This window comes from Phodopus roborovskii, unplaced genomic scaffold, assembly GCF_943737965.1.
Source record: "Phodopus roborovskii unplaced genomic scaffold, PHOROB, whole genome shotgun sequence".
NCBI classification, from domain to species: Eukaryota; Metazoa; Chordata; class Mammalia; order Rodentia; family Cricetidae; genus Phodopus; species Phodopus roborovskii.
Window position 1 is genome coordinate 1 of NW_026125538.1, and position 8662 is coordinate 8662.

An 8662-nucleotide genomic window follows, 5' to 3' on the forward strand; every position below is an offset into this window, starting at 1 on the left:
CTAAGATCAACAGATGAATCATCCACACAACTGATATGAATTCCTCCTGTAACATGCCTGAGAGATTGACAGTATTCAGGCCAGCCCATTCCTACCTAGACTCCTCTAATAGCTTTCGCTTAATGTCAGTCATAGTATGTATATTATGTCCCATGTGCATTTTCCTTGGCTCTAAACCCTTTCTTGGGGGTGAAGGTGGCATTTTCTTTTGATACGGTGTGACAGATCTTCATTGCTGCACACATCTTTGCATCCCTCACAGGATCTCTGAGAAACACCCCATGGGGTGTAGCAAATGTGGACCACAGGCCTCCTCCTGCATCTCAGAATCCTTTGCCTTGCCATCATCACCTTTAACACCAGGCATTTAAGAAACCAGCTCTGGCTCAGCTGGACTCTGCTGCATCTGCTTTAATGCACAAATGGCCTCCCCACCTGGTGGATTCCCTGATGCTCTCAAGCCATAGTGAACCACAGAGGACTGTGACTGGTTAGGCTGCATGTTTCACCCAGTGGTGCAAAGACCATACTCAGCATCTGTAACAATGGCTGGATCTCTGCTGAGTCCGTCCGGCACCTCACCTCTACTGTGGTGCAACCATGAGCTCTGAGCCATCCCCACTCGACTGAGACTTGCCACCTGAGGTCAGGAAGGATAGACTCACTGCCTCAGTAACCCAGTATTTCGAACCTTTTCCCCCAAGAGGTTGCATCAACTTCAGTGTTTCCCAAAGAATCCAAGAGTGATGCGCTCGAGTCTGGCTGCTTTTTCGTGTTGCCCACTTTCCCAAGTGGCATGGGGATGTCCAGGATAGTCCAGATGGAATGGATGTGCTTGAGACATTGACATGTATGTGTTGTCTAGCACAGTGAGCAGACATTGCCCTGTTAAATTTTCTAGGACCTCACATCTCAGTTTCCATAGTTTTAATTATTTGTGCTTTGGCTTTTATGAGACAGGGTCTCTGGAGCCAAGACTAGCCTTGAAACTCATTATACAGCTACAGAAAGGCTTTTGAATCTCCACCCCTTCTTCAGAGTGCTGGGATTATAGGCACACACAGCTGTACCCAATTTATGAAGCTCTGGTTTTGGCTTTGTGCAAGCCAGGCTAGAACACCACCAATTGAGCTACATCCTCAGGGCCCAGTCTGACTTTTAGCTGCCAGGAAATTTATATGACAGCTCTACAAGTTTCTCTGGCAATCAGACTCCCAGGTAAAGATAGGGTGCCCTGGAAAGACAAATTACATGTCATTTTTCTCTTATAAATAAATCCTAAATATTTAACAAAATATCTTAGACGAGTAGAGTTTATCTGAAATCCAAATTGCCTAGTCTGAAGTGTTGGCTTCTAATCTCTTTTGGACTGTTCTCATGAATGGCACGATGATGCGTATGTAATCCCTATTATTTGGCAGAAACCCTCTAACAATTGGACTGGATTTTTCTGTGTGATCATTGAGCTAACTCACTGAGTAGGAAAGGTACTTGTGTCCCCTGGCCCCAGTGTTTCCAAGGCCACCTGTTTTGGATGACCTCATTCCTGTCTCAGGGTTTCAACACTGTGCTCAGTGTTTCTGAGCCCCCTCCTTATAGAAGACATCATCCCTTCACATCATGCTTTTTTTTAGACCTTGTCTGCTAGGAAACACAGCAACCTGACCTCAAATTTAGACTCCTTTTGGCTCTACCTCCCAACTACCTAGCTACACTACATGTTATATACTCTTCTGTTTCAGTCACATCAAATGGTCTGCCATTAGTGAATGTTGTTCCATTTCCAGGCACAAGGCACATATGCACCAACATGCGATAGTTCTTTCTTTGATATTAACAATCATGCTATTTCATGGTCAATTATTGTCACAAGCTCCTGAAAGGATCAACTATAAAAGAAAAGGTTTAATTTGCCCTCACAGTTTTAGGCAGGTATGATGTGTGAACATATATGCCCTTGTATGCATGTGGCTGCCAGATAACTTTTGGGTTCCTTCCTTCCAGCATGCAGGTTTTGAGAATTGAACTCAAGTTGTAAGGCTTGGGATTTAGTATCTTTACCACTGAACCATCCATCAAGCCCGATAATGAAAATGTTTTCATCTTACTTGAATTAAACTGCCTAAATTACTGAAGCACACCTTCTGGGCATGGCAATTGGATCTCATGGGAAGGAGGTGGGAAGTGAGGAAGGGGGAGAGTTCTGGGCCCCACATGCCCCCAAGATGTATTTCCATTGATGAAAGACCTCTAGCTAAGGTACTAGCTCTTAAAACTTCTCATGCCTCCTTAACAATGGTAAGATGAACAAGCTCGTAGAAACATAGGTCTTCTAGGAACACTGAGGAGCCAGGTTATAATATCAAACCTAAGATTCCATATTAGTTATTTTCCCTCTTTCTGTATGAATACATCCCACCAGCACTTACCTTTCTCCTTTTACTCAGTCCAGAACACAAGCCCTTGGAATGGTGGTACCCACAGTTAAGGGAGAGTTCACTCACATCAGTGAATCTAGTAATCCCCACATGCATGCCCAGAGACTTGTGTCCAATCAACCTGGACACGTCAATTCAAAGATACTAACCATCATAAATGATGTTGCTAATAATATATACAATTTATACTGAAGAAAACCATGCTGGGTGACTTGCATATGATCCTGTGCTTTAAAAAATGGAAGCAAATGAACTGGAAATATCCCTGAACTGGAAATAACCCTCAATTGTATGTGTCTGAGCAACTTTGTGGAGTCACCACTGGTATCTTATGTTGTGTCTTTAAACAGTAGGCTCTTGACAGCCTAGGAGTTGAATTGGGCTTATTTATGATGTGAATATAATGGAAAGAGAGGTCCCACAGTAGCATTAAAAGCACACACTACCAATGATAGGACAGTCTCCATTCCCAAATCCCTGTCTTGTAAGTAGATTATATGGTGACCAGTAGTGCTTGTCAGCCAACCCGGGGTGTGCTGAGACTCTGAGATGGCCATCTTCTTCTGACATGGCCGACTGCAGTATTCCAAGTTAAGAAGTGTGTATGTGCACACATATGCACACACATAGTGATATCAAATGATAAAGCCTCAAGTAGGAATGTAAACACCAAAACCATTACCCCCAGGTTGTTCTTGCTTAGAAACAACAACTGAGGTTGTTTTAGAAATCAGTACCAAGGAGCCAAAGTCTAGAGTAAAATAATCTAGTTCCTTTTGGGGAAAAATATTTGTAGCATTAACTTGAGATTTTCTTTTCTTTTCTTTCCTTTCCTTTTACTTTTAGAGCCAGGGCTCACCTGAGATTCATAATCCTCCCCACTTCAGCCTCCTGAATGCTATATTCCAAAGCATGTACAAACACACCTGGAATGGAATTGCTTTTGGGAAATGTTATCATCTAGTCTCTGTTGTCTTACTCATCTCTACTCCCCTATGGAACCACATGTTAACTTGCAAACCAATGGTTTCCAGCATTGACGATCTTTGTTGAAGGGAACATCTATGCCAATGTCTGAACACATTTTGAGTATCTCCATTTAGGGTAAAGAATACAACTATGGTTTGTAAGAGTAACCGTCTGTGTTGCTCAATAACCCTCAATCCCATCAGAATAAAGAATGTTATGAACAAAAACCTCATTAGTGCCTAAGATGAGGTCCTTGGGTTAGGCTATAGACTTCCTGTTAGCACTTGGTCACCCATGGCTCCTAAAGTCTATTATTAATGCTGGAATTCAATTTGCATTCTCACATATCAAGGAACGTCCTTTTCTCCTGCTGCTGAGTATGAGGTGGGAAGGTCCACTGTGGGCGACGTTATTCCCTAGGCTGAGATCCCAGGCTAAATAAATCAGAACAAGTGAGCTCAGTGAAAACACCAAAGCACCAGCTGCTCTGTTCTTCCTGGATGTGGATCCCACAAAACTGGATATTTGAGTCCCCTGCTGCTATAGCTTCTTTGCCATAATGTACTATACTTCCAAGTGTGACCATCCCTTAAGGTGCTTTTGCCAGGGTGCCTAATGACAGCATCAGGAGACACTAACCTATTAATAATCTCAGAAGAACTAGCACAGATATATTCATTTATGTACACTAAGTCGCCATGTCCAGTTATGTACTCTAAGTCCAGAACAATGTAGACTCTCAACTATTAGATGAACATAAAGGTTTTTGACAAGAGCAAGCAGAACGAAAGGAAGGGTTTTCATGGCCCATCTCTAACATGGAGACCAGAAGAAAAGTGAAAATAAACTTACAATGACTTCCTTTCCCAGGATGTCATCAAAAATAAGCTTAATTCCTCTTTTGGCAGCCTTTACAAGCAGTGCACTTGACTCGGGGACAGATGACTGTTCATCGCATAGACAACCATAGACCAAAGAAATGATTCCAATTGCCAAACGTTAGTTGACAACTGAAAGTCTGAGAACAACAGAAAAGGAGATATTCTCTGTTTAAAAATACTATATTATCAGTATTTAAGATCATAATGAACACAGGACTAGTCTAACCCATGACATTCTCGACTCTCAGTGTGTAAATCCACACAGTAAGGTTCGGGAGAAGAGGAAGAGGAGAAGGGATGGAGTTATGGCCTCAAACGCCAAGGTTACTGCATCAGTCTTATGAGGACCACGGAAGTTGGGACACTTCAAAGTCTTCCATTTGGGGGAATAGGAAGAGTGAAGGGAGAACATATTCCCTGAGTGTAAAAAAAGCAGAAAAGAGAAATTTAATTTCAAGGAGCAAGGACTAAAAAGGAAGCTCAGTGCAGAGAACATATACACCCACTCTACTTTCTCAGGAGCTCCAGGGAAGACTTACTCATTTCAGAACAAAGGATAGGGAAAAATTAACTCTGGGATAACAATACAAGAGACGATCTCACTACTGTGAAGAAGTAAAGACAAGACAAATCTCATAGAGCAGAAAGAAAGGATGACAAGTAATAAGAAAGAACCAGTGTTTCCGGGGGAGAACACAGAAAGGACATTTCCAGAGAAACATGTGATGTGGGGAAAATTGTGCCAGGATTACCCCTTATTACATAATGCACACTGAGGAGACTGCCAAAGCTCTCGTTTCAGTATAAGGCTGAGGAATATCTGAACTTTCCTTTCAGGCTAATCAAACCGAGAAAGGAAAATGCAAAACTTTAGACACTTGAAGTGGTTATTTCACTGCCATAAATGTGCATTGTGGAAAGATCTATATTTAGAATTCACCAGGTGTGTGAGAAATGGTGCTCTCCCCTGCAATGTGTTACATTAGCATTAACTAAATCCAACGCCCAAACAATTTCCACCATAGGTTAAAAGCAGTAGTAGCTTTTAGCTACAGGAGCAGTTAGCTAGAAATAAGGAATCTCATGGAACTTCAGAGAGTCAACTTTCCCTGCTGGAGTGACCTTTTGGAGGATGTGGCTTCCCCTGAAGAGTCACCCCTCCTGAAGAACATTGCTTACTTCTGTGTGACTTCAGAGACGGCGTCCTTTTTGTGTGAGCCTCCTGGCCACTGCCTGAGTTCTGCCATCACTCAAGTCTTTTGGGTTTATGAATGTATTGTAATCCCCTTCCCCCAGGATGAAATGTTGCAATCTGGAGGAAACAGCTATTCCACACCCACAACCAAACTACTTAGAGTATCCATCTTGTTGGAACTGGGTGAGCCGTGACCTTTTAACGTCCACAATCCAGAATTCCAAGTCTTTGCCATTGTGTCACCTTTCATCATTAGAGAGCTGGGGACTCACATAAGGGAGGTTCACTACAGAGGCAAAACATGGATTTGATTGCATTTTAGTTCTTAAGGGGAAAAATAATCTCCCCATAGATTTAAACATAAAGCAGATGCATGGTACACTGTTGAGAAGAGGCAAATGGGAAAGAAATAAATACATTTATATACAAGATGCAAAAGTCCCCTTCAAGTTAACAAAAAGGGGGAAGCATCTGAAGTTGCCTGTGGAAACCTAGCAGCTAAGGGCTTACTCAGGAGTTATCTACAGGACTCTATATGAGGAATCTGGAAATTAACCAGGAATTCTCACAATTCCGTGCAGGGAAATGAAACAGCAGTTTTCAAGATGACAATCTCCTCTGTTCTTAGAGGGCAGATGCTTGGCTCCTCCAAACAAGTATGTAGGAAAAAGTACAAACAAACAGAAAAGGGTGTTTTCAAAAATTTATTTCCCAAAGGAATGGTGACTATTTTAGAGAATATAGTTTAGTTTTCATTATCCAATTTTGAAAGATAAAATAATCATTATTCTCTCATCTATTCCTCCCCTAACTCAATCTTCCTAGTCCCTCCTGCCTTCCTCGCCTCCCCCCTTCTCTTTCTGCTCCTCTCTACTCGCTGCCCCTCCACTCCCAATATGATCAAGAGATCTTGTTTCTTTCCCCTTCTGTGAGGGACCGTGTATGAATCACTTAGATTCCTCCTTGTATCCTAGTTTCTCTGGTGGTGTGAATTATAGACTGGTGATCCTTTGCTCTAGGTCTAAAATCCATATAAGAATGAGTACATACCATGCTCCTCTTTTTGTGACTGGGTTACCTAATTCAGGATGGATGCAGAGAGGGAGGACAAAAATCAGGCTGCAGAAACACATAGAAACAGCTGACCTGAACAAGGAGGAGTTAATGGGCCCCCAGACTGATAGCTGGGAATCCAGCATGGGACCGACTCAGACCCCCTGAACATGGGTTTCAGTTAGAAGGCCTGGGCAGTCTAAGGGACCTCAGACAGTGGAACCAGGATGTATCCCTGGTGCACAAAAGGACTTTGGGAGCACATTCTCCATGAAGGGATACTCCCTTAATCTAGAGACAGGAGGGAGGACCTAGAGACAGATTTTTGATGACCCCTCCTGGAAGGCATCACCCTCCCTGTGGAGTGGGGGAGGGATGGGATGGAAGGGTGGTCAGGGGGCATGGGAGGGAGGGAGAGGGGTAGGAAGAGAGGGGGGAAGAAAGGAAGGAGGAAGAACTTGGATCAATATGTAAAATAAGAAAAAATAAATTAAAACAATCATTATTCCATACAATTTAAAATTAATCCACATGCATCTGTAGCATCCAGAAAAAAAAACTTTTATCTGATTTCTTTTCCCCCTCCCTCCGTCCCTCTCTCCCTCCCTCCCTCCTTCCTTCCTTCTTCCTTTCCCCATCCATAACAAAGAATTATTCAACCCAGGCCTCAGAAGTACTAATGTGGATAACCCTACCTTTCAGGCAACATTGACAACTAAAGCAGAAAAGAATTGGTTTCCCTAAAACATATTAACTAAATCTGGCTATTTTTCCACACTCCACAGCTGGCTCTATAGAACCTTATTAGGGTATAATGCAAAAGTAATTGCTAAAACAAATCACTTACAGCCCACAGAATTGTCCCCCAAGAGAAACCAACTTACCCTTTCATTGATTTCCCTTGATTCTAATGCCCTGAGAACCAAAAACTACACTACCGGATGCAGAGTGAAGAAAATTCTCTGCTTGTCAGTCACTAGCATGTTCTCCTTAGAGGTATGAAGTGTTAAATTACTAGGTCATTTTCCAAGAAAGAAATTCTATAAGTATAAAGTTAATAGCAGAAAACTGTCTCCTTATAATAAACATTAAAGTTGGAATGAGCTGGGTGATAAACTGGATGTGAGCCTTTCTGGCCTGGTGAGTGAGGGGAGTGAGGAGCCTCGGTCATCAGTCTAATTAATACCTGGGAAGGGAGACACTCCCACATATCTCTTTTCCCTTAGATGCTATATGCATTCGAGCCTGTGATAAAGTTAAATCCTATAATGTAAGAACTCATAGCCCATGGCCACTGCTTAAAGGAGTGCCAGGTAGACCGTAGGGTGTAGTTGTGTTACACACACACAGAATTAACTACAGTCCTTCAGAGATGCAGAAGCTGTGAGATTCACAGAGATGAAGAGACACAGAGACATGAAAGGGGGGAGAAGTAGAGATTATAACCAATTTCATCGTGGGATCATGATCAACACTGTGGGCTAGAGGTGCAGGGGTCCCAGCCAAGGATGACTCAGCGTGGAAAGTACCATCCACACAAGCATAAAGGCTTTGGGGCTCCAACAACTGTGTAAAATGCCAGGTGCAACAGTAAGGACACCTGTAATCCCAGAACTATGAAGGCATAAATGGAAGGATCTCTGAGATTTGCTGACCAGTTGCTCTAGTCAAAATGATGAGTTCAAGAGTCAGAGAGAGACCCTGTCTCAAAACATAAGATGACGAACAACTGTGGAAGAAACCAAAGGCTCTCAGTCAAGTTCAGGCTTCCACACATGCACCCCCACATGGATGCATGCATGCACCATCACTTACATACTTATACACACATACAACATGTACACAGACAGAGAGAATCCCAGGCAAACTCAATACCGCAACTGAAATCTGACTTGGTGCAAGCTGACAGAACAAAATGCCGCTGATATTTATTTCTAATAGTTATAAGCCTAAGAGGCTAAGATAAGGTTAGGGACAAGTTCGGTGACTTGCAGGAGGCTGCTTCCTGTTGTGTGGGTGGCATTCTTGCTGTGTCATCGCTTGGTAGGACAAGGAGACTGGGACCTAAGGCTAAGGTGCTTCCAATAAGATGTGAAACCCACTCACGATGGCTCTACCTTCATGAT